The sequence below is a fragment of the Pteropus alecto genome, unplaced genomic scaffold, assembly GCF_000325575.1.
Source record: "Pteropus alecto unplaced genomic scaffold, ASM32557v1 scaffold12, whole genome shotgun sequence".
Lineage (NCBI taxonomy): Eukaryota > Metazoa > Chordata > Mammalia > Chiroptera > Pteropodidae > Pteropus > Pteropus alecto.
In genome coordinates, this window is record NW_006432669.1 from 11092379 (window position 1) to 11120336 (window position 27958).

The 27958-nt window shown below is 32.6% G+C and overlaps 3 pseudogenes; 2 read left to right on the plus strand and 1 right to left on the minus strand.

Annotated features, from left to right (window-relative positions):
- LOC102895902 overlaps positions 1-27958 on the plus strand; it is an 82174-nt pseudogene that overhangs the window by 12691 nt on the left and 41525 nt on the right.
- LOC112476291 lies at positions 17201-17319 on the plus strand (annotated as a pseudogene).
- Positions 27462-27580, minus strand: LOC112476301 (annotated as a pseudogene).

Below are 27958 nucleotides of genomic sequence, written 5' to 3' on the forward strand. Positions count from 1 at the left end.
CCTCCTTTATCCCGTCTGGGATAAAAAAGGCCCAAAAAAAAAAAAAAAAAAAATGCATTTCCCATTATCTCCTTTATAACTATACTCATAAAAAAGAAAGGAGTTTGTGACTATGTAAAAAAACAAACAAACAAACAAAAATACTTCAATATTAGGAGGAAAATTCTTGTCAAAAGTTTATTACCAGGTATAACACAAAGAATTTTTAGGGTAGTGAAACTGCTCGTTATGATACTATAATAGTGGATACATACCATTATATATTTGTCAAAACACATACTATACTCATAAAAAAGAAAGGAGTTTGTGACTATGTAAAAAAACAAACAAACAAACAAAAATACTTCAATATTAGGAGGAAAATTCTTGTCAAAAGTTTATTACCAGGTATAACACAAAGAATTTTTAGGGTAGTGAAACTGCTCGTTATGATACTATAATAGTGGATACATACCATTATATATTTGTCAAAACACATAGAATGTACAACACCAAGAGTGAACCCTAATCTAAACTATGGACTCTGGATGATAATGATGTTTCAATGTAGGTTCATCAATTGCAACAAATATACCACTCTGGTGAGTGATGTTGATAATGAAGGAGGATATGCACATATTGGAGTAGGGGGCATATGAGAATCTCCATACCTTCCACTAAATGTTGCTGTGAACCTAAAGTTGCTTTAAAAAATAAAATCTATTAAAAGTAAAAAAAAATAATAATAATTATGAAAGCTGACCTTCCATTAAAAGATAACTACGAAATCTTTATCTTATCTCCTATAAGTTCCTAGAGTTGTCTTGGATTTTAGAGAATGAGCTAGGCATCAAGTTGGTTTAATTTGTTTTTAAATGGGATTATATTTTAAGAAAACAGAATCTCCCAACTGATATAATAATGAATCATCATCTCATGTATATAGTTATTGGAAGAGTTATCATGTCAGCCAGAGCCATCCATACCAATCTTTAATTAAGTAGTTTTGGGGGAATTATTTATAAAAACTGAGTATATAGTTTCTTTCTTTTTTTCTCCTTGGTGTCTCAAAAGGCACCAAAGAGAAAATAATATATATTATATTAGAGATGACATTTTTGTTTTTTTTTTCTGGCAGAGAGATTCATTTACATTGTTGTTTAAATGACTATGAGCTGTATTTAGCACCTGAGCAAAGAAAAATTTGCTAAACTAAATCTTATAGTTGGAAATCTAAACAGAGATGTAAGTTTTATTTAGTTTTTTCTTAAAAACTTGGTGACTTCTGTTTTTTGCAGATATTACGTAAAGCTCTTATTAATTGTTTTCAATTACATGAGTAAATTGGACCGAAATATAGCAATTGGAAACTACTCTGAAGATGGTATGAATTTCCATGTCATGCTACAGTTAAAGAGGAGTCACAATTTCTTGGGTATCAGATCTTAAATTGTATTTGAAAAGGCAAAAAAGCATGCTAGTATCAGAATTATCTTTGAATAGTCTATAAATTGTCTATAAGTTAACACGTGTGGCATAGTACATATCTCCGTAATGATTCTTATGTATCATAAGACTGGCAAACAATTAACTGAGGTTAAAATAAAGCATGAAAGAAATGTCTATATGCTGAGGTCTGGATGCTGAAGCTGTTCTGCCTTTAAGAGAACTCTCTGACCTGACCATGATGCTGAGATGAAAAGAAATTTGCTTCATTCTATCTTACTATTAAACAATATGTAACCGAATAAACTGTATAATTATTTTCAAGTACAATTGAAAATAAACTGTATAATTAGATTCAAGTATTAAAGGAAATAATGGATCAACTTATTACAGACTGGTTAAGTTTTATGGTTTCATAACTACATTTTGGATTCAAGACACAGCCCACAACTCAAAATAAGAGAAAGAACTAATTCTTTTCAATTCTTTAAATTTCGTCTTAACCCTTTCTAAGCCGGAACTAGATATTTTTAAGAAAGTGATTTATTTTTTTGTTCAGAAAAGTCAGAAAACCACAACTAGTAATATTTCTTACTTGTGTTTAGGTCTTTGATCCGTTTTGTGTTATTTAAACATACATACATGAATACATGCATATACATTAATTAATTAATTAATTAATTAATATTTTCATACATGTTTAAAACAAATTAACTTTATATCGTGGAATTACTTCCAAGTATAAGTAAAATGTTCAAGTATAATCTGATTATCTGGTCAATGTTTTCTCTCTAAATCAATTTATCTCACTATATCACTTTTAAGCTCTTGGCCATAAAACCTTTTACCTAGATGCACAGGTTTACAAAAATTTGCAAGCACTTAATTTTAAACTTTGCCTCAGACACAGTTTCATCATTTCAACCATGTGTTATATCCATGTACATCTCAGGACCTTTATGCTCAGATCAAGCCAATAAAACTCCAAGAAAATGATATAAATATCATGATAGAATGGCATAGCATTTTTAAAGTAGGAATGTGACACTTTGGGGGATTTCTTTGTGACTCCCAAGATTATTCTAATGATCTAGGTAATGACTCCCCAGGTCAATTTTATAAATGTTCAGCATTAAAACTCTCCTTACAAATATTCACAGATAATTTCAGTCCAGTGATCTGAAAGCTTTCCTTTTATTCTTTGAGAAACTGGAACCTCCCTATGCACCTGTAGAATTGTGCATGCACAAAGGACCTATTCAGATTGATGGTAATGCATTCACTGACACATTTCACAAAGTGTGAAGGGCACCACTATATGAACAAAATGCATTTATGTATTGTTGAAAACCTGCTTATCTATTCCCAAAGATGTATTGCTTCTGTACTTATATAGGGGTAAAAATAAGGGGTAGCTCTTTAAAGTATTAATTAATATTTCAAGTTTAGAGCCATGCAACACCCCAGAAACAGCTGATTACTTTTTTTTAAAGTCCTTTGTCTTTGTTCAGTTAGTCCTACAAATAGTAAATTACTCAGAGTACACATTTGTCATATGCTAACTGTCTGCCCAGAATATCCTTGTTAGAAGAAAGTGGGCAGAAAAGGTAGGTCAAGAACACATTCAGGGGAATATTAGCAAAATAGTATGTATTTTCTTATAGGTTTTCAAACAATTAGTTATTAAAGTCATTTTCATCTAACCCAGATCTGATAGTTTTGTTCTCTTCTAAAATGTCTGGAAAGTGTGCTTGTTTTAAAAGTCAACCAATATTTTTAATAAGATTATAAGATTAATAGCTGAGCAAAAGTGTTCTTTTAAAGAAGCTTCTGTTTTAGTTGCTGACAGGATCCTTCTAACCAAACAGAAGTTCTATGCTTATCCTTTTTTGGCAACTGTACTTGTATTTCTTAAGTTTTCATCAGTTTTTATTGATTGCCTATAAGTGTAAAGTAGCCTGGATGTCAAGAAATAAAGAAGTTTTTTCAAATATTATTCTTGTAGGATCTAGATTTTAATAATAATTAATATTTATGTATACACAGTGCTAAGCAGTTTACTTAAGAGATCCATAGATATTATCTTGTTTAATTGTCAGAATAGTCCTGTGAGGTTTTCAGCTTTCATATCTTAATATTAGAGATGAGGAAGTTAAGCTGTGAGCAAGGTGTTGTAAACTTATTAAAGTCACACAACTACCAGTTGGCAGAGATGGAATTTGAACTCAGGACTGTCTGAGTCCAGAGCCGGTAATCTTAACTATTCAAAAGATGGCTTCTTTACATATGTATTTTCTTTCAAATGGATTATTGAAATAAAAGTTAAAATCTAACCGAACTATGTATAAACAGATATTCTACTAAGACAATTCATGGCATTTTACAAAGATAGGATTAAAATAAGATTCATGGAAATTCCTCTGAATGCCTTGGCCTTGAGCCAACACGTATCTCAGAATGTGAATGATTCAGCCTGTGCCTTATAACTGAGATCCAGAAATAGCTTCAAAACTTACAAAGAACTGGAGTACATTCTCCAGCAGACAATGGATGATAGTGAGATTCTAATAAGCCATATGGAAATAAAAATATGTAATATTTTTAGCATATTTTAAGATATAAACATGTTTCCAAAATATAAATTATGTTTCTGCTTATTCACTTATCATTATTCAGTGATCTGTCTAAAGCTCTTCATAAAGTCCATATATTCTGATTTATTTTTCATATAAAAAAAGAAAAGGAAATTCCAGCAGAAAAGCCATATAGTCTCCCATGGTGCAGGGAAATGATATGAAGACTGCCCAACAGAGTCACTGGGTAAGTATGTGTTACAGAAACATACACTCTGCAACTCCTGAGCAAGAGACACTGAGGCCAACCAACAAGAAACTCTTGTCAGGATCCTGGCATTATGTGAATTTATTCAGTATGTTTCCTGAAGATCATTTGACTCTAAACACAAGTAAGAAATACTACTAGTTGTGGTTTTCTGACTTTTCTGAACAAAAAAAGGAAGGAGCAAGCCAAATTTTGTTGTTATGATGCTGGCTGACTTTGAAATTACTTTTGAAACAAAATTTGCTTTTGATGAAGACCTAAGCTGATGTTAGTGCACAGAAAATGAAGAAATAATAGCAAGTATGTTTAAAGGAAACTATGATTTAGAAGCCAGAACATCTATAGTTATTGTTGTAGAGATAAGGAAAATTAATTGCCTTACAAATTAATTAAATGCACAAAGAGTGCCCAGTGTTGAAAGGAGAATTTGAGACAGCTAAAGCCTTCGCTGGAAAATCTCTGTGTTCTTTTGCTGACATATCATTGAAGTGGGAGATTGCCATGACTATAGAACAGAGCAAGAGTTCAAGGAACAGAGAAAAGCAACAATGGATAAGTAAACTCTTGTTCTGAAATTTTCCTATTCTCTGGAAAATATCAACTTGTGTGTGAATATCGCTTGAGCTAAAATGTAAAAATTTAAGGGTTATGTTAAAGCTAGCTATCACTCTAATGAAAATTTAGAATGTGAATAAGAACTGTTTATAAGTACTTTATATTATCACAGTGACTCTATATTCTGAAAATTGTCTTTACCTAACAACCATGTCAAGAAAAAGTGTATATATTAATATCATTTTTTTCTTTTTGCATACTACAGTATGAGAACACAACAATGTTCTAACATTAAGTTCTATTTATTGATCCCCGACAGCATTATCACTGTTATCCAATCGTTAGTGAAAGTTCACTTTGAAAAAAAGCTGTTCTGAACTGAGAATAGACATAGCTTTGTCATTTAAGTAATTTTTAAACACCCAGAACCATTCAAGTAAACTTCCCATTTAGTACAACTTGACATTTATAAATCTCAGTTCAAAATTTTACCCTGGCATGTTTGTTTCAATTTTTTTATTTTTTTAATTTTTTAAATTTTTTTTTAGCATGTGTCATATTCTCTCTATTGTGTAAGCCAGGGAACTGGTTTACAGAACTGAGTTACTACATTCATATGTGGGATACAACACAACGGCTTCTCTGTGTTTATAACAGATTTAAAACACTAAAAGTAGCTAGTTTATAGTAGGCACTCAAAAATTTTGTAGAAATGAGAAAAAATCTGTATATAAACGTGACATAAATGATTATAGTGCGTTAATTTATGAATTTTTAAATTTCTTTTAAAATTCTTCAGATCATTTGGAAGAATATTGTGAATGTTTCTTCTTCATTTTATTTCCTTTGCACATTGCTTCTCTATATTTTATAGTTTTAGCATCCAGATAATTTCTCTCTGACTTGAATCTATTTTCTCATGTATTTTTCAAACAAGAAGTTATAAACACGTTTTACATCTTTCAGTCTCTTTCATTTATTTCTTTATGAATCCTTCTCTTTTACATTTTATCTCACTGTGTGAGTACATATCAGCATGTTCTTAACCGCTTTTCCTCTGAAAAGTTGACTACAGTATGACAGTATGATAATATCCATGCAATTAAAAGTTTTGTCCTCTTATTTCCAGCTACATTAAGCTCAAAGTCTCTGAGGAAATACCAAAGAGAGAAAATGAAATTGAAATGGAGAAAGATAAATGGAGAAGCATGAAACAAAGAGACATGAAGAAAAAGATGCATTTAGAAAGGCAGGGTAAGTAGAAAGATCAAGATAGCAAATGCATCAGAGAAATTAAAGATAAGCAGCAATAAATTACAGTTTTAAATTGAGATGTTCCTAACCAATTAGAAAATTCTCTATGTTTTCTCTCATGTAAAGACATTCACAGAGAACTTGGTTGCGAGATCCAGAGAAGTAGATGATACTTCCCTCCAGTTATATACTTGGGTACTCAGCCTAATTAGTAGTGGAATAAATGATGGTCTTCCCTCAAAAAAAAAATAATTCACATTCTAATTTTTGGAAACCATAAATATGGCCTTCTTTGGAAAATAGGGTCTTTGCAGATGTAACTAAATGAATGATTTTGAGGTGAATCATCCTGGATTATGCTGGTGGGCCCTAAATCCAGTGACAAATGTCCTTATAAAAGATAGTAAAAATAAAAGATATGGAACGGAAGACAAGAAAGGCATGTGAAGGTGGAAACAGAGACTGGAGTTATTCAGCCATGAGCCATGGGATACCTGGAACACAAAAAGCTGGAAGAGGCAAGAAAAGATTGTAACGTTGAGCCTTCAGAAAGAGCAGGACCCTACCAACACCTTCCTTTTGTTCTTGTGGTTTACAGGACTGTGAGAAAATAAATTCCTCTTGTTTTAAGTTATCAAGTTTGTGGTTATATTTTACAGCAGTCCCAGGAAACAAATACATTATTAATATTGCCTCTCTAGTGATGAGTTATAAAGCAAAAAGCAAGAGTATATGGAAACTGCCATATGCTGACACTAGTAGCTTAATATTTTCTTACTGTCCACATTCCTATCAGGACTTCCTATTTTAGAGGTTCAACTTCCCAACACACACACACACACACACACACACACACACACACACACACGCACATGCACACACGCACGCACTCACGCACGCATGCACGCACATGCGCCAGAAGTTAATAAAGCCCCACAACAATGGAAAAGAATAGGACTGAGAAAGCATCTATAATCTAAGGTGTGCACATCACTGCATCATCTTGGTACATTTGATATGTACCAATTTAAAATGGTCTTATTAAAGATAGCTTGTATTCTGTTAAATGTGAAAGCTCATTTATGTTTTTGAAAATTTTTTTCTTCTAATTCTTAGTGAATTTATTGGAGTGACATTGGTTAATAAAATTATATAGGATTCAAGTGTACAATTCAATAATACATCATCTGTATATTGCATTGTGTGTTTACCACCCAAAGTCAAATCTCCTTCTGTCATCATATATTTGACCCTCTTTACCTTTATTTACCTTCCTCCACCCCCTTTTCCCTCTAGTAACCATTAAACTGTCGTCTGTGTCTATGAGTTTTTATTTTTCTTGTTCATTTGTTACTTTCAGTTTTATATGCTACATATAAGTAAAATCATATGGTTTTCAATTTTTTCTGTCTGACTTATTTGCTTAGCATGATTATCTTAAGATCTTTCCATGCTATCACAAATGGCAATATTTCATATTTTCTTATGGCTGAGTAATAATCCATTGTATATATGTATCACATCTTCTTTATTCATATATCGAAGGACACTTCAGTTGTTTCCATGTCTTGGCCAAGGTGAATAATGTTGCAATGAACATCAGGATGAGTATATGTTTATAAATAAATGTTTTCAAATTTGGGGGGTAGATATCCAGAAGAAGGATTGCTGGGTTATCTGGTAATTCTGTTCTTAATTTTCTGAAGAATCTCCATAATATTTTCTATAGTGGCTGTACCAATTTACATTTCCGCCAGCAGTAATTGAGTGTTTCTTTTTCTCCACAACCTCTCTAACACTTGTTATTAATTGTCTTATTGATAATAGCCATTCTGACAGGCGTGAGGTGGTTTCTCATTGTGGTTTTCCATTGCATTTCCCTAATAGCTAGTGAGGTTGAGAATTTTTTATATATCTATTGGCCATTCATGTGTCTTCTTGGGAAAAGTGTCTGTTCAAGTTCTCTGCCCATTTTTAAATTAGATTGTTTGTTTTTCTGTTGTTGAGTTGTATGAGTTCTTCATATATATTTGATATTAGCTCCTCATCAGAAGTGTTATTTGCAAATATCTTCTCGCATTTGATTGGTTGCCTCTTTGTTTTATTAATGAGGTTTTTATGTTTGTTTGTTTGTTTGTTTTATTTTTTTGCTGTGCAGAAGCTTTTTAGTTTGATACAGTTCCATTCTTTTAATTTTGCTTTCACTTCCCTTGCCTTTGAGGTCAAATTCATAAAATCCTCTTTAAGTACAATATCCATGAGCTTAGTTCCTATGTTTTCTTCTATGCAATTTATTGTTTCAGGTCTTTTTAGGTCTTTGATTCGTTTTGAGTTAATTTTGGTGTATGGTGACAAATAGCAGTCTAGTTTCATTTTTTTACATGTGGCTTTCCAATTTTCCCAACACCATTTATTGAAGAGCCTTACTTTTCATTATATGGTTTTTGGCTCCTTTGTCAAAAATTATTTGCTCATATATATGTGGTTTATTTCTGGACTCTTGACTCTGTTACATTGTTCTTTGTGTCTGTTTTTTGCCAATACCATACTATTTTGATTATTGACAGTTTGTAGTATAATTTAAAGTCAGGCAGTGTGACACTTTGAGCTTTTTTCTCAGGATTGTTTTGGCTATTTGGCTATTAGTGATTCCATACAAATCTGGTGACTTTTTGTCTTATTTAATGGATTCTCTGTATACTAAATTAAGTTACTTTACACATATCTGCTTGTAGAAGAACAAGAACATCATGAGTGCTATAAAAAATGAGAGGATGATGAATTGTACAGGTAGAAATGAGAATACATTCCTATATTCTCTTTGGTTCATAGTTACTTTCAAGACAACTGAGAGGTTGCTGCTAAGTTTGGTATGAGCCTGACAAAATATATTATGGCATTGGATTATATTTTTAAATTAAAAAGAACTGGAATTTTTATTTTTCCCTTTAATAAAATTTATATTTCCTCCAGAATCAGCTTGGCTACATCTGGAAGCAATTAAGAATATGCAGGAACAATTAAAACCCTAGAAAATTGTTTTTATCTCTAATAGATTGCAACAGAGTTAAATTGTGAATTGGTCACTAGAGAAGATTTGTCATGATGACTCACGTAAATTACTGCAACTTCCTTCATCTGGGAAATAGACCTCATTAGTCCTAAATTCTACCTTATGATTTTCCCAAGTAACCAAATATCATTGCTTTTACTATAGAAAGGCTCTTGATACCATTTCTTTCAATAAAAAATATATTAAGACATCACTTTGGTCATAATTCAAAACTAACCAAAGATATAAAGGAAGCAAATGGTCGCACTTATACCTATTTATCATAGAATCATAGTTGAAGACACATTCATAGATAATAGGAACTGAGTCAAATGTTCAGCCTCTTTGCTCCTGTCTGAGGATCCCAGATGCCTTTCAGCTCTTCAGGAAAAAGAAAAGTCCTTATTTGCTAGTGATATCCAGGAGAGCCAATTTGCTTATAAGCTTCTAGAAGACATTTTTTTTTTTCCAAATAGCAGGTAACATATTCTTAGAACTTCTAGAAAGGGATTTCATGCTCACCTAAAATTTCTTCTTTTAACAAACAGAGAAACTAGAGAGCTGGAATGTTGAAATAATATCTCAAACTCAAGTTCAAAATACAATTGACCTTATAAAAATTAACATTAAACAATAACTTCATGATGAGTTAGAGTATATTAGTATTTTCCATGGCTGTTAAAACATGTATTTACAAAAAGAAATTTTCTACTTGCAAATATTTATAAGAGCAAAATATTTAAAAGAAGAGTAAAAGATAAATAAGCAAAACAATGCAAACTTTTGGAAAGATTTCTTGGTAATTCAACAATAGCTTTATTTTTTACACACTATTTTCGTGGTACCACATTAGATTGGTAGACTCTTCCAATGAATATGACACTTTTTTTTTTTAAGAAACATAAAACATCGTGGTATACACTGGTCAACAAACTATTTTGTCAACAGACAGAGATAAAAGATGCTATGAGAAAAGCATAAAAGACCAGTTTTTCCATCCTGCAGAGATTAAGGAAGACAGTCTAGAGTTGGAAGCTATACTGAGTCTAGATCAATAGAAGAAGTTAGCTAATCAAAGAAAAATGGGAGAACATTCTTGGAAAAGGAAACAATATATAAAAAATGAATCCATTGAAATATAAAACAGTATCAAGTTTACAGAAAACTACTAGTCCTTCTCCTCACCCCCCCCTCTACACACACTGGTGTTAAATCAGGAAGGAATTATGGGAGATTAGGCTATAGAGATAGTAGAGATAGTGGCTATTAATCATGATTCTTACTATTCTAGGAAATATTGTCTTTAGAGTATAGGTAATGGGTAGCACTGAGTATTTAGATTATGGTAGCAAAATTATCCATTTTAAATTTTAGATAGCTCATTCTAAAAGCTATGATTGAGGTAAATACAAAAGGAAAGAGACAGTATTAGATAAACCTAAAATAAGATCAGACAGAAAGGGCTTAAAGCATGGGAGAAGTCAGAAATAAGTCAGAGATTAAATTGTAAAATAATCTACTGTACATGATAGCAAGAGAGGAAGAAAAAAATCTTGATTTATTCCCTTTTCTTTTTTAACTTGAAGGAATGAGTAATGCTATCAACTAAACTCAGTACCCATGAGAAAGATCATGCATAGTATAGGAGAAGGTAGATTCATTATTAGATATATTCTATTTGAGGTAGTCATGGGACATCTAAATTAAGATGTTTAGCAAAATTGAAATGCATATCACAATAGAAGGTAAATGCTTCTGAAACTTAAGAATTCAGTTAGGGATGGAGATTCAGATTTTGGAGTCCTATTATACAAGTGGTAGTGAAAATAATTAGAAAAATGGGATTACTCAAGATGTAGAATGAGATTAGGATTGACTGAAGTCAGAATTTCAGTGAACACTAAAGACTAGCATAAAGACAAAGAAACAAGAGTACAGGAAGGAGATGGAGGAAAAAAAATGAGAGTAAGAAAGTTTGAGAATGGAAGTGCTTAAAGAGAGTGTAGAATATTTTGAAAGTGATGTGTTTGATAATCAAGAAATTGTCACTGGAAAAGATTCATTGGATCTGGCAAAAGAATGATTATTATTGACTTCTCAAGAACACTTTCAATGCAGTAAAGTAAATATAAAACATATAGTTGGAAAATAAGTGTGAATTTTCATTTAGTGTGAATCCTTAAGTGTGAATCAACACCGTGCATTCCATTACTGCTAGAAACCTAAATAGAATGACATTAAGTATTTTTTTAAAGATATAAGACCAAAAAGACAAAAGAAAAAATATGAAAGTACACTATAATATTAATTTTGGAATATGCAAATACATGAATAACAACTGACTCTATATGTGAAAAAATCAGCCTAATTGATGCCAATAAAAAGCATGATCATTTGTGCAGCAGAACCATAGAAACTTTCAAGAATTGAAGGTGCAACTAAACTCTGAGTGTGAAGTAACTCTGGGTGTGAAGTGGATTAAAAACAAAAGATTTGTTTGAACTTTGTTTTTAGTAATAAGTAGCTTCCCAGATGTTCTCCTTCAGTCCAAGCAAATAGGCAATTGCCCTTCTTTGAGCTCTGCAGAAGAAAAGATTTTTATTCTCTGGAAATATGTAACCACAGAGCTCTGGATTGGAGACACTTGAATAACTGAGGTCAAAGATGAGACACCCTGGGATAAAATTGATAGCATACTGCATGATGAGGTTCCTGCCTTAATGCTGCCTGCATCCCACATCTCTGGCCTCCATGCTCTTACTCTGAGGGCAGATGATTGAAAGATTATTTTGGGGGGAAACTTCCCTGAATGGAAAACCACTAATAATATTCAAAAGAACTTGTATCTCGGCCCAAATAAACTAGTGTCAGGCTCATGATTCAAAAGCTATTTGATAGATGATAGATGATAGATATAGATAGATGATCGATACGGATAGATAAATATCTTCCCTTCGAAATTTTAAAGTCTACTTCTTAATTTGATTGGACAAAGATCAGCAGATATTTTTTAAATGTCTTTAAAATGAAAGATACATATGAAAACACCAGATAGGAAAACAGACTTAAAAACAAGAGAACATATAGAAAATAAAACACACACACACACACACACACACACACGAAATTAGAATTCTCATCATCAAAGCTAAAAGAGACTATCCTATTACATTTGTGAAATAAGAGTATTCAGGGAAAAAGGAAAAATTCTTAGAAAGTTAAAACTTATGACAAAAATAAACCATTTAAATGCTAGAAAACAATGTTGAGAAAAACTTCTCAGAAAGAACAAAATTAAAAAGATTATTTTTTAAATAGAAAAAAAAAGGTTTTCAAAAGGCTCAACCTAAAAAGCCAATTAATAAGATTTCCAAATCAAGAAAAACAATGATGGGGAAGACATTATGAAAACATTATTTAAGAAAATTTTCCAGAATAGAAAAATAGAATTTTCCAGATTGAAAGGCTCATTGAGTATCTACACTATAACTCAGCTTCATAAAACACCCATATGAATGTTTATTCTGATAAAATTTCAAAACACTAAGGAAAAGTCCTAAGAACATTCAAAGAGAAAAAAAAGGGGTTACATATAAAGAATCCAAAGGATCACATACAAGGCAATAAGAATATTATGTTATTTCTAAACAGCAACACTACAAGCTAGCTAAAAGAGATCAAAACAATTGTATTCAATTGTGAACAAAAATATTTTCCAACTGGAATCTATGAATCTCAGCCATAACAAATTAATGCAAGGATTTTTTTCAAACATGCAAGGATTCAACTTAATTTATCTTTACATACTCTTTTTTAGGTGCTATAGAATAACTATCTAAAAAATGATTAAAGTATAAATTTGATAAAAGTGAAGACAATAAAGTTGGAAGAATTGGAATTGAACAAAAGATATGTAAAGGGAAAACTAATGAAAATTCACTTCAGGTTGGAGTAGAAGTGAAAATTTCAGGTGGGATATTTCAAACACACACACACACACACACACACACACACGCACCGGTGCACACGTGCACACACCGCTTTCCTGGAGTCAAATACATCAAGTAATTTTTCAGTTCCTCATGGTGTGTGTGTGTATGTGTATGTGTGTGTGTAGTAGAAACAGTACTAGTAGTAATGCAGGGAGGTAAAAAAAAAAAAAGCTATATCTTCAACATTCGTGATAAGAAACCAATAGATAATGTCAAAATTTGGGGAAAAAAATCACAAAATAGTAGTAAAAACTTAATATTTAAAATATGGAGTTAATATGGTTTATAAGCTTATGCCCATTTTTATGGGAAATTATATTGGAATGTTCAGAAATAATATTCCTGAAACTTAACACCTCCAGTATGTTATTGTCATTTAAAGAAAACATATATATCTCTCAAAGGATAGCAGAAATTTTCAAAAATTTAAGCCAGAATGAGAAACTTTGATTTTGCAATTTTCACAAAATCAGAGTATCGATAAATACAAAAAACAATGCTTCTTTTAAATGATATAGACATTATTTTCCATAGCTCAGAGAGCTAAATCTATTTTATTTAATATAGGAAATTGCTTTCTTTTTACCTTCCAGTGTTGGTCCTCCTCAGAGGCAGTCTACTAAATGTTTCCCAATATCAGTTCTCTAACTTTTCTGTAACAATAGAATCTCTTATTTTTATTGAGATACGCAACTTTCCAGATATAGAACAAATTTACCATGGTTGTTTTTGTTTGTTTGTTTGTTTGTTTGTCACTGCATTCTGACCAATAGAATGTAAACAGAAGAACCTTCTGATGATTCATTTTATGTGTCAACCTGACTAAGTCACAGGTTACCCAATATTTGGTTAAGAATTATTCTGTGTCAGTGAGGGTGTTTCTTGGTGAGATCAACATTTGAATTGGTAGACTGTGTAAGAGACTGCCCTTCCCAATGTGGGTGGGCCTTATCCAATCCATTGAAGCCTGAATTGAACAAAAGGCTGAGCAAGAGAGAATTTGCTCTCTGCCTGATGGTCTTCCAGCTGGAACATCCAGTCTCCATTGGTCTTCTCCTGTCTTCAGACTCAAACGGGAGAACACACTACCAGCTCAGGCTGTGTTCAGATTGCAGATCTTAAAACTTCACAGCCTCTGTAAATGGCATAAGTCAATTCCTTATAATAGATTGGTTTCTCTCTCTTTCTCACTCTCTCTCTCCATCTCTCTCTCTCTCTCTCTCTCTCTCTCTCTCTATCTCTCTCGTATGTGTGTGTGTGTGTGTGTATGTGTGTGTGCGTGTGTGTGTCCTATTGATGTATGTGTGTGTGTGTGTGTGTGTATGTGTGTGTGTGTGTGTGTGTCCTATTGATTCAGTTTCTCTGGAGAACTATGACTAACACTGTGACTAATACAGGCCTTATAGAACTTAAAAGAATTGGGATATATTTTTAAAAACAAGGGGTTTGGCCTTCTGTGTACTACATATGGATATGATGGATAGAGCTCAAACAGCCATCTTGATCTATTTTGAGGAAACCAAATGCCAAGACAAGTTAAAACAAATTTGGTACATGGTGCCATTGAGTGGAGTATCAGATGGACTATCTACCTTTGGACTGCTGTTATGTGGGAGAAAAATAAACTTCTATATTATTTAAGCCAATGTTGTATTTTTTTTTTTTGCCACTTATAAATAAAACTCATTCTAACTGATACATATTCCCCAAAATGATCTCATAAAAGTTAGTATTTGTAATACTTGGTTCAATTGAATATGATTAAATGTAGTCGTATCCTCTAGTGTTATACCTTCCTTATGCTATTTTTAGTCTCCTGGAGGCAGACTTATTTTCTAATATGAAAAAAAAAGAGTTAACAAAGCTGCATGATTCATTGATAAAATAGACTGTTCCTTCATGCCAATGAACTGTTTTTTATACTTACAAACAATATGTAATTATAAAGATGTAGCATAAATCAATGATAATTTAAAACTAGTTTTTTCTCCGAAAAGACCATAGTGTGTGTGTGCATATATTTGTGTAAGGTGGCCCATAATCACAGCAAAAAATAAGGAGAAAAAAAGTCACATTTTTATTTTTATATATAAGACCTTTTTTAAAAAAATCAGCAACATTATATATGGGTCAATTATGTAATAATTTAGCCCGCTTCCAATTGTGCAAATTATACAACAAAAAGCATCATCAAGGGTTCAAATCTCAAAAATACCAATTAACACTGAGCTACTATTATCTAACCTCTGCAGAGGTTATTTTCAAATAAGCTTATTTTTAGATGTGTAAAATGTGGATGACCACAGTAAGTACCCCAAGCCTGGTTATCTGGATTATAAGAAGTAATTCATGTAAATGGCTGGACTATGATGAGTAACTAGTCATTATTATCATTAATATTATTAGTAGTGTATGTGACAGACATTTACACAGACACTTAGTTCTCTGGACTAGAAAAGTTGGCAGTGAGGGCTAATACTTTTAAAAGTATATAGCTAAGGGCCATAAATTTTAAAATCTGACTTGCCTCGGCCTCACAAAATCTCAGAAACCTATATAGCGTGTTCCTACAAATTCTATCAACCTCTCAAGGATTAATTGTAAGGGGACAAAAAAACCTCTTAAAGGCCAACAAATATAGTAAAGGAGGGGCAATAAAAATGAAATTTTAAGACTGCCTTTTGGAGGCAGATGGCTTTCCAAGGATATGGCTGGAGAACATGGAGCAGTGACAGTCACATGAGAATGGCCCAGCAGAAGAGCTCCTGGAAGATGTTAGTAGGGATATCTGTAAAGCTCAAGCTGAATCAGCCTACGTACTGTGATACTCTCATAGCATTGGCCTCTGCAAGATTTGAATAAACTTTTGGGAAAAGATCTGAAGAACCATGCTGTGAGACAATGAGTACCAAGGCACCATTCCACTGTATATGAACAGCAAAGGCAACCACCAAACGCTGCTTTGGATAGCCTCCCAATAATTAAAAATGTTCACTTCTTTCCTTTCTTGCTTTATAAATTCAAGCACATCATTATTACCATTGAAAATGCATGATAAACCCATTAGAGGAATGTCTTAAAATGAACAAAGGCTTAGTCTTAATATTAGAATCATGAGTGATCCTTATGCATTTGCTAATTATTTTTTCCTTTGGTAGATATTAGCAGTGCCTTTTATCTACATTTGCATTTACATACGCTTACAAGGCACCCATTTGTATTGTCTGCATTTGTAAACAATTACTCTATGACTGACCTCCTAAATAATTGAATAGTCTTACTCTAGAGAGTGCAAACCAACCTATTTACACCCTCTCCTACACACCACTGAGATATACCTGAGAAAGAAAAACATCGACTCAAAAATGAATCTAATAGTCCATTTCTGCTGCTGTAAATTGAGATTTGTCTGGGCATTGTGCCATATTTTTATTCAATCTTCTTTTCCTGAATTCAGTTCCGATTTTCTGTTTTTATCATTCAACGATATGATTTTGTTATAACTCTGGAACAAACCTGCATATGTTTCATTGTTTTTCTATAGAGAAGGACTATAAGAAGTAGCACATTTAAACAGCATTTTGTTCTTATAATAACTAGAGACTAAGAATGCTGACCACACTGACTAAAGGCTTATAGATTAAAAAAAAAAAAAGTCCTTTAATGTTTTCTTTTGATACAACCATCAATAAGTTATCTCTGATTATTTACTTAATAAGTATTTATTAAGAATTAAATACATTGCTAGGCCCTAAGAATTCTGCTCTGAGCCAGATACTATCTCTAATTTAATGCCAGGATCTAGGGGGCCCCAAATATTAGTATTTTCAGTAAGAATTTTTTGGTTACCCACTAAATGATGAAGTACAGTTCTGGAATGCAGATATGAGTAAGAAGTTCCTGTATTCAAGGAGCTAATAGTGCTAACGGACACTTAGAATGGCAACTGGTAGCTGCAATGATAACACTATGCAAAAACTGACTAAAAACACACAGGAGGAAACTTTAATCCAATAAGAGGTCAAAGACATTGATGTATTCAGAAGCTGAATGAGAAATATCAAATTTAAGAATGGATGGAGTCTACGGCCATGCCACCCTGAACAAGTCCAATCCCATCTGATCTCGGAAGCTAAGCAGGGTCTGGCCTGATTAGTACTTGGATGGGAGACCACCTAGGAAGACCAGATGCTATAGGCATAAAAAATAAAAAATAAGAGGTCGTAAGCTGACAAGGTCCTTGCAATCTGTGAGGTCGACCAAGGGGCTGCCTCACCTAAAAAAATTAAAAAATTAAAGAAAGAAAAGCTAAATGAGATAAAATGGATTTTTAAAAATCGCCAAGACGAAAACCAGTTTTGAATAAGTTTATACTGTTTGCTTATTCTCCAAAGCATTCACTGCTTCAAGGTGTAATGCATGTGAGAGCCAGAGCTGAGGCAGAGCATGGCTGTTTGCCACATTACAAGTCCCTCAACCTAGCTGGTACGTGAGGGTGAAGGTGAGACTGAAGAGGGGATGTTGCATAAAAGAAGGTTGGTCAGCTCCTTATCAAGGGACCCTGCCTGGGTGGCACACATTGCCATAGTAAAGCTGAGAATCCTACTTGGGACCGCACACTAAGGAGACCTCAGTTTCTCAGAAACAATGCTCCACCCCCCCCCATTAACCAAACTCACAAAACTGATTTGTAAACACCAAGTTAATTGACTAGTTTATAATTTAAAAATAGCTTTTATGTGGGCCTGTATGCTTATGTAAATACAAACAAAATAAACTCTTTCTACAGGTAAATCTATAAAGGCAGCCAGTCGAGTTTAGAAACTTGTTTGGTGATAGCAGAAATCAGAATCAAGAGATTTTGACTTAATTCACATATTGGGGGGGTGTGGAGTTAGGATAATAATAGAATTAATAATAGAATTGATCCATTAATTTTATAATGAGATAGTCTTGCCAATAAGGGTAAAAATCATACTCCATAGGCTGATGTTATTTTTTCCCTATGAGAGCATTTGAAGGGGCTTGAGTAACCTTATTTTACTCTCCATTCTTGAATGCCAGGCAATGCACTATTTTGCACATTATCTCCTCCCATAACATAATGTAGCCACTATATGACTGGGTAAAGATTTGATCTGTTTTCAAAACCTGTGACATTTATGCTTCAACGATCAACAAATTTTCCTCCTCAATGGCATATCCTTTATTTAGATAAGCGGCACAGCTAATAGAATTTGACTTGAGTTTGGGACCTAGTTCTGTCACTTAGTAACTGTGAAGTCTTGTATAAGGCACCTTAGCTCTTTGAATCCCAAATTCCTGTATAGCAAAAGAGAGAAAATAATATATATGGATAGATTTATATGCACACATTCACATTATATGTGTTCAGGTTTAGTATATAGCAGAATACAGTTTTCAATAAAAAGCATTTGTTATTGCAATAATAAATTTAATAATGAATAGTTAATTTGCAGTTCTTGAACTCATTCTGCCTTCTTCAAGTTATTTTGCATGTATCTGTTTTGATCCACTAAGCTCTTCTTTTTCAGTTTGTCTTTCAAAGGTAGTTATTTCCTCTTTTCTAAGTCTTTGGATAGAGCCTAATTGAAAGCCTGATGTGACAACATGCTGACAGTAGCTAGTGGACTAAAATCTACAATACATTCACCTGTTCAAAGTGTCCTGGAGGATGCCAATTTTCTCCCCAGGGAAAAGATGAGTGGTGTCTCCTTCTAACTCCTCCTAGAGTGAAGATAGAGGACTTCTAATATTTTTAGTCCACTTTGTTTCTAAGGGCCTTAAAAATATGTATAAATATGGCCACAGAAATTCTCATAATCCCTAACCCCAAAATGGTGTCTAAACAGTAAAACCTACAAAATAAGGCCAATCATTGATCCCTGAAAAATTATTATATTTGCAGATGACATTCATTATAACCATAACCGGGAGGTGGAGTAGTTCCCAGAAATGGTGTTCAATTCAGCAAACATAAATGTAAGAGACTATCTTGAAGTCAGTCATGGTCTTATCGGGCTGTATAGTCATTGGCAAGCCAGTTCTTCCTGATTATAGAGATACAATTAGGCAATATACAAGATGCTTGTCAATAATGTCAGATCTTTTTGAGAAACCATGGTATTGCCCCAAGCTTAAATAGAAAGAATTTTATGTCATCTCTAGATGAATTAAGTATTTTATTGAAAAGTAAATAACTTTTATTTTCAAATTTATTGCTATAACACCAAATTTATGGTAATTACCTTTGGTGAGTACAATGTAGGGCAGAAAAGATGACTTGCATCTTCTACATCATTCTCTATGGTGTGAGATGTATTTTAAAAAGATAGTATGCCCATACTATATTTTGATATTTTATATTAACATAATTTTCCTAAGTTATTCTATTTCTAAGAAAAACATTAAATTGTTTCATGTCTGTAAGTGAATCAGGCAATGAAGGAATCCATCTATTAGAGAAGGCCTCTCTGTACATCTCTGCCTTTTGATTCATACCTAACAAGAAAGATTTGTACTTCAGTTTTTTTGTTCCTCCTTCGTAAAAAGAGATAAATTAATTGCATTCAATAATTCTTGCCCCCAAAGAAGAAAATGTTTCTTCGAATTTATTTAATGCCTGAGTAAAAACTTTTTTAAAAAGAATATAATTTACTGTGATTTTCCTAGGACATATGCAGTGCTAAATACATATCAACTAGAAGGGGAATAGAAAAGTTATGTTGACATCAAAGCTACACTGACCTTCATCATTATTGGCATTAAACACAATTTTATCTTTATTATAAATGTATGTTCCTATAGGTATATGCCACTCTTTTCATTTTTTTTGCTCTTCATACTTCATTTAAGAAAAACTTGAATTTTATTGCCATTTTGCATTTGATGTTCTTGAAAGATTTTACCTAAAACATTCAGGTAGATAATCCTTGTTAAAATACAGATCCTTTTCTTAAATTTTTCTCAGTTTTAATAAGCTACCATGTCATTTCTTGTTTAGTGTATAATGCTACGTTGGAAACCATGACATCTTTAAACTAGTAGGACCTCTTGGTCATGTCTTCCAGTCACCACAGCTCTTTGTTTTACACTTGAGGAGAGACCTGAGGTCCCAAAATCTTGAGTTGCCCAAGGTCACATAGCTAGTCATTAAATTAAATTATCAGTATTAACTAGAGTTTAGAAACAAGGACTTCTGTCTCCAATTACTTTATTACACTGTTTAGATTCTGCTTCTTTCTCTAAGAAAACTTGGCAGTGCAAGAGCTTTGTAAGGGTTATGTGCTTAATTAGTTGTAATTTTTCATTTGTGATTCAATGTTTATGTGGGCATTAAATTCTGCAAGAGTCCATTTGTTCTTTAAGTTTTGAGTAACTAGAAGAGGTCTTTCATCTTCAGTATGATGATGAGTGCTGAGCTCTGGACAGTTTTGGACATGGGATCTACTTGAGGGACTTTCTCTTACCCAGAGCAGTGTCAGACCTATGCTTTTTCAGCACATTTGGGAATAGATGAATTATGTTAAGCCGAACAGAATCCATAGCTGAAGTTGGTACTAGAGACTGCTACATTTATGCAGTGGCATGAAATATTTGCTATGGAAGAGACCTTGAAGACCAATTCTCCATTCTACAGCTGAGAAGACTAATGCCTCCCCAAAATCAAGATTTAGCCCAAGATCACAGCAGAGATATGATTTGGAACAAAGGTTTACTGTGGTTGTGTAAGACCAAAGCATTTGCTTAAACCCTGACCTTGCTTTGGTCTCTTTCAGAATCACTATTTGCTGACATGTGCTATTGGATAATCTTTCTCTCTTAGATTCACATTCTTCCTAAAACCTTTTCTTAGAAAGGTATATGCCTCACTAGCAACTGTTATATTTTCAGGTGTTTGGCTGCTACTGTGCTTTTATTTGAACTTTAGCTTCAGTGAATCATTAAAGCAGTTCTCTGATCTGCATTACTTGCCTTGCCTGAGTTTGACACAAAGAGGAGTTATGTTTATGTTACTCTATATCATTCTGAACTTTGTCCAGTCTTCCAACCTACTTTATTCCAAATAAAATCAATACAAGTCCCAATGATGATAAAAAGAATGCTCTGGCCCATGTTCTGTACTAAACCAATATCTGCCCTCCATTATACACACATCCTGAAACTATTCCAATATTTCATAAAAGGTATATCTCATGTATGAAGAAAATCCAGTCTGCATTTGCTCCAACAACAGACACAGGTTACAATTCCCAGCAGGATTATCACGCTTTATCTCACAGAAATTCTTTTAATTTTTAGTTGTCATAAATAACACCAACCACTTTTAACAAGAATCTCTGATTATACCTTTTATGAATGATTCCAGAATGATAAAGGCAATTTATGTGTCAATACAGAACAAATTTGAAAAATTTTTCCTTCCAAAGAACTGTACTTAAGTTTTCTTCAATTATGTGAACTCTGTGTCCAGTTTCTTGTTTTTCTTTATCTTTTTGTGTTTAGCTTCAGTGTATTTGGGACCTCTTTTCTCTTAATGAATAATTCTCTAAGTTCTCAAGTCATTCTCAATCTTAAAAAAGACAAGATTGTTGCATAAGCCACAATTATGAGGCTAAGTTGCAGAAACAAGCACAATAAGTTTTTTATTGCTTATCCCAGTGAAAGATTTCTTTTATTGCTCAAGCTGTAGATACCATGGTTGTGAGAGACTAAGGGATCTGTCCTCTGTGCAGTGGCTCAACAATCATGAGGCTTTGATCTCCTGCTATCTTCATTGTAACAACCCATTTATCATTGTTATAACAGAAGAGATAGTTGGAGGGTTGTGTACCATCCTTTAAATGCTTCAAGCGCGTTCCACTTCCACTCACAACCCATGGGGCCAGTTCAGCATATGTCTGTCTAGCAGCAAGGAGACTCGGAACTATAACTCTTTTATATCTGGTGAGAGAGGAGAACTGAATATAGAACAGCTTGATAAATCTTGATTACATAATAAAGTGGTGATTGAGAATAGCTAAGTGGAAATCAGAAATCCATAGATAGTAGCATTTTTTTTAGCCTTACATTCTAAAACATACAAAATCAATATCTGCCAACAATTTCTGACATGCCTTCGGGTTGTTTGTAATTTTTCTCCCTTAAATGAGAAATTGTCATTATGAATTTCTAAGAAGAGAATGGTGAAGATTGGTAATATTATGATCAATTAATAAGTGTACAAATGCAAGTGCTGAATAAGAAGTTAAAATTTATATTCCTGATTTTAATGACAAATAGTTTATCTCCTGTATATCATACTTGTAAATACATTTGATATGCTATTTATTGTGTATTCTGTCTTAGGAGTTTATAATCAAATTGGCCAACCTCTCAGATGATTATCGACAGTACATCGTCATTAAGTCTGAAAAATACATTTAATAGTTTAGAATTCAACGTTACGTCACTTATTTAATGTTATTTTTCAAGCTAAGAAGCAAAGCTGGTAAATTTTGCCACCAGAGAGAATCACTTTGTGCAAAACTTGTGATAGATAAAAATATATGTTTTTAATAAAACCCATATCTGAAACTTATCTATTGTATAGTGTTGGGTATATTGTGTTTATGATGATTACATTAACACCGTCTTGGGAAAATAGGAACATAAATCAAAAATGTTTTCAACTTCTTTTCTGGAGTTCCTGTTTAGATCTGTTTAGATGAGAAATTGAAAATAATAATACTGAAGATTTAAAGTATGCAGAAACATTCAGACAATTTTATAAAAATAGGTCTATGACTATTTTTAAAGCATTTCAAATATAAAAAAATGTCAAACAAAGAGACCTATTTTTTTTCATTAGCGTAGTAGTCTACTACTCTTATTCATTTTGGAATACCATTTAATTAATACAATAAACAAAACAAATGGTGTTTTTATAAAACAAAAATGATTAAATGACTAAAAAATCTATATAGTGCTTATATAGGTTTGATGTCATTTCATTTGGGTTTCTTGCTTAGTAACTGGAAAAAGATTCTTCTAGATTTAGTTTAATTGATTATAATATTTTAGCAATAAAAATATAAGATACCGACTACATACATTTTTTAATTAAAAAAATAGTTTTTTTCTTTAAAAAAGAAAAATCTTATTCCCTAAACCATTTATATATATTTTTTCTGGTTTGCTGTCTATGTGAGATAAGTTTCTCTATAAAGAACATGAGCCTGCATAGCAATAATCATAAATGTGATTTTTGCTTTGAATCTATTTCCGTTTCCAATTCTACTAAATATTGAAAAATATATAGGTAAATCATAATCATTTTCTCTAATGTTCACAGGATGTTTTCTACTTCTGTGCATGGTCTGCGCATATACTGATCACTGCTAGAATATGCTGCCTCTACAGCCCAAGTTCAATAATGAGAAAGAAATGCAAGTTTTAAAACTATGATTTTTTAAACATCAAACTGAAAAATGTTATAAAAAATGATAATAATCAGATTGAGCCTCAAAGGATGGCATTACTTGGTAGCACATGGGATCTTGTCTTGTGTGTGCCAGTCCACGAAAATGAGTTTATAAACAGGATCATCAGACCTTGGAAGCTCATTGGCACCAACTTCACAAGAGGCTGATATATAAATCAGAATATTTATTTGTTCATTTACAGTTATGTTGAGAAGATCTAGTGGATAGTTTTAGTATTCCTTTCTAGTAACATGAATGATATTCAAGAATTAGAGTTTTCTCGGGTGTTTATAATTTAAATGGGAAAGCAAAATATACAACATGAAACAATCACGAAGGCCACACAGTCAGGCTGCTAACAGAGAGAGAGAGAGGGAGCCTGGGGCTCTGCCTTTATTAGGGTCCAGAGTTGGGTGTTTAAAGATTCACAAATTCATTCTTTATTGGCTAATTTAAAAGAATTAGATGCAGAAAGAGAAGGGGAGGGACATTCATACATACGGCCAGTAATCTAGGTTACCAGGACTTTCTTAAAGAGGACCTTCATGGGTAGGAGTGGCATGTTTTCTTATCTATTTATTTTGCTAGTAGCTATGTTGTATAGCTGGCAATATGCTTATTCCAGATGGATGTATTTGAAATGGATGTCTCAGAAATTAAAAGCTTAATGTCAGACACTTACATGACAATCTATAACATAAATTTTAGTGACTGAATATAATTCATTATAAGGAGGAAGCATAATTTACTTTAAAATGTATTACAACTGGATGTTAATAATATTTACTTTGTTTTTACAATTATGAACAAGTCACCAGGGAACATTTTAATACACATATATTTCTGGAAGTAGATATCTGTCTTAAAGTTTATCCACATTTAAGATTTTAATAGTATTGACAGATTTCTCTAAGATGCCTGTAAAAATGATACTCCCACCAGTGTATGAAATTGTTTAGCCACATTTATTCACATACTAATTATTAGCATTATTATAATTTTTAATTTAAAAAGTGAAAATGATTTGTCACTTTAAATTGTATGTCATTTATTTCTAGTAAGGTTGGACATTATTTTTTTTGTTTTAATAGCCCATTTCTATCTCATTTCAGTTAAATTATAACTCCCAACTTATTGTAGGTACTTCTTAAACAATATTTTGTTTCCTCCCCTTCAATTTTTGCAAAGTAAATAATATAAATCAATGCAATAGACAACAAAATTCTAGTGAGCTTTTATCGGGGAAACTTTAAGATGTTATTCTGAAATTTAAATGAGAACAAAATTTTATACTTGGACCACTTTTAATAATAGTGTTTGCTTCACACATCACTGAGAAAAAATATTTATTTATTGGATGATACTGGGAAAACTTTAAGCAGGATCCAAGTCACAATATAGCCAATACTAAACTCTAGATGGAGTAAGCCCTAATTGTAAAAGATAAATCTGTGAAGTTAATGAAGAAAATCCAGGACAATATTCTTGTGCCCTTGGTAGGAAATCACACCTTAAATAAGACCTAAAAAGTGCAAATAATAAGAATAAAATTGATAAATTTTTAAAATTAGAATTAAGAAATTATTTTCAACAAAGGACATCACAGTTACAGTCAATGAAAGTATTTGCAATACTTAAACTTGCCTAAACCTTTATGATCTAGAATATATAAAGAACTCTACTTCTTCAGTTAGAGTTAGACAAAAAACTTAATAGAAAAATAATCAAATTCAATGTTCGAGAAATTCACAAGAAGTTCAGAAATGGCTAGGTAGTACATGCAGAAATTTTTAATCTTACTAGCTATAAGAGAAATACAAATTATAACAAAGTGTCAAATATCTTCTAGAATATCAAATTTAGAAAATTAGGTAATATCAAATGCTGACCAGAATATAGTCACAGGAACCTTTATGTTCTGCTGATAGGAATGGAAAGTAGTTGAGCCATTTTGTAAGTCGATCATATAGAATTTAAGTGAAATAAACATGTGTATAATTTATAATTCAGCAATTATGTTTCGGGTTATATATGAGAAACACTCTCAGGTTCATAAGACTACATGTGCAAGATTGTGCTTTCTGGTATTTGTTCTGGTGGTAAGTTGTTGGAAACATCAATAAGAGAATGGATAATGGAATATGTTTTAATATTGAGAATATTGAACTAGATTTTCATATGGCAACACAAGAGTATCTTTAAAACATTGGGTGGATTAGAAAAGAAAACAAAGTGAGATTTATAACACAAAATACCTCATTATTTAAGTAAACTATGCATATGTAGATAAATAGTATTTTCACATGTATTTAAGAATAAATTATTCTTTTTTTGTTTGTATAAGAAAATATATCAATACATTAAAATGAGTGTCTATGGTGGGGAGAGCAATTAGAGATGAAGGACAAATGAATCAGAATAAAATAAAGAAAAACTGGAAAGAATGATGACAGTGTATGATGGATGCAACTCTGAACACCTACATAACAGTAAAAGATAAGAAAATTTGAGAGAAGAGATAAAAATAAAAAACAAAACTTCAAGTCATTTGAACCTTTTATATTTGTCCTTTCTTCAGTTAAAAACAATTAAAGTATAGACTCCTCCTGAAGGTTGTCCACTCTGAGTCATTAATCTACAATGCCTCGCTTTTTGTATTAATCATTTTTTTCCTATTATAACTGACAGAAACAAAATGAAAATAAATTAGGATATATACATTATTATTTTCCATGTAAAACTAATTTTAAATTATCAAAGTGGCTATAAGACTGAGTTGTGCCTATGTATCACATATTTGAGAAGAATCAGGCTTAGTGTTTATGTTGGCCCCCTCCCTAGATCAGTCTGTTAGTTAGAAGAATAAAACATCTCCTGTGTAATAAACTCAACTTTTGGTTGGAGATGTCCTTTGAGAGGTATCAGGATAGACTGTTTTACTATAAAACCACAAGAAATTGAGAGAAGCCAGCTTTCTTGGCCAGAAAAAAAAATTTCACAGGCAAAGAGTTACAGTAAACAGCATTAGGCATATAAAAGTATGTTTTGAAGGGATGTGGCAGAGCACAAATAACATTTGCTACAAGTTACTCCTTGAAAGACCCACTGGTACTGCATGTTATTTCCACTCTGTCCTGCAACTGATTTTTAAAGATAGACTGGCCAGTCATGATTTCTAAATAAAACAAAAACAAAAGTTTTAAAATAAAGAAGATTCCCAATACCTGAGTCAGAATTTATTTTGTTTTAGGTTGCTTTCAATCAAGTTTAACACTGGCCATAGAAGGATCAAGACAGACTCCCGTAAATCCTTGAGACCCAGTGACATTCTGCCATGTGCGTCATGCTAATAATCAGGATGTATTAGTCAGAGTTCTTTGCAGTCAGCAAGCTGGAGACCAAGGATAGAGAGTGGTGTAGTTCCAGTCCCAGTCTCAAGGCCCGAGAACCAGGAGAGCTGATGGTATCAGTTCCAGTCTGAAAGCCAGCAGGCTCATGACCTTGGAAGTATAAATGCTTCAGTTCAAGTCCAAAGGCAGGAAAAGACCAGCTCAAGAAGTCAAGCAGGAGGAGTTCCCTCGTCTTTGTGGAAAGGTCAGCCTTTCTGCTGACCTGCCTTCCTCTAATTTCTCTTCTGTTTCTTCCTCTATGCTATGTATTGCAAGTGAGATTTCTATATCCCACCCACTGATAATCTCTATATTCATAACCTATTTAATTTTCCTTCTTTAAAAATGATAAAAATGTGGTTTTCCTTTTCTTTTCTTTTTCTTTTTTAGGTGAGGCAACCCTTGGTTGATCTCACAGATTGCAAAGATCTTGTCAGTTTACAATCCTTTATTTTTTTTTTATTTTTTACGCCTGCAGCACTTGGTCTTCCTAGGTGATCTCCCATCCAAGTACTAACCAGGCCCGACTCTGCTTAGCTTCCAAGATCAGACAGGATTGGGCTTGTTCAGGGTAGCATGGCCATAGACTGGTTTTCCTTTTCTAATGCCACTTAATGTATTTAATCTGGTTAAAGGCATTTTAAACTATATCATAATAGTCACCACATATATGTATTTATTGCAAATAAACTATACATTTTTTGAACACAAGAATTATTTCTTACTCATCTCTGCATCTCACATTTCTAAGAGTATCTGGTACAAAGTAGGTACTTATTAAGTAAATATTTGTGGAATTTCCATTGAATTGAATGACCCTATATTTTCATTCCTTCAAGTATAATGACAATGTCAAGTACAGAGTAAGTACTCAAAATTATCTGTTGACGTGACTTGCATTAACAATCCTGAGCTATATTTTTCTTCTCTTTACAGACTTTCAGTTAACTTTCAGTTCTTTCTTAA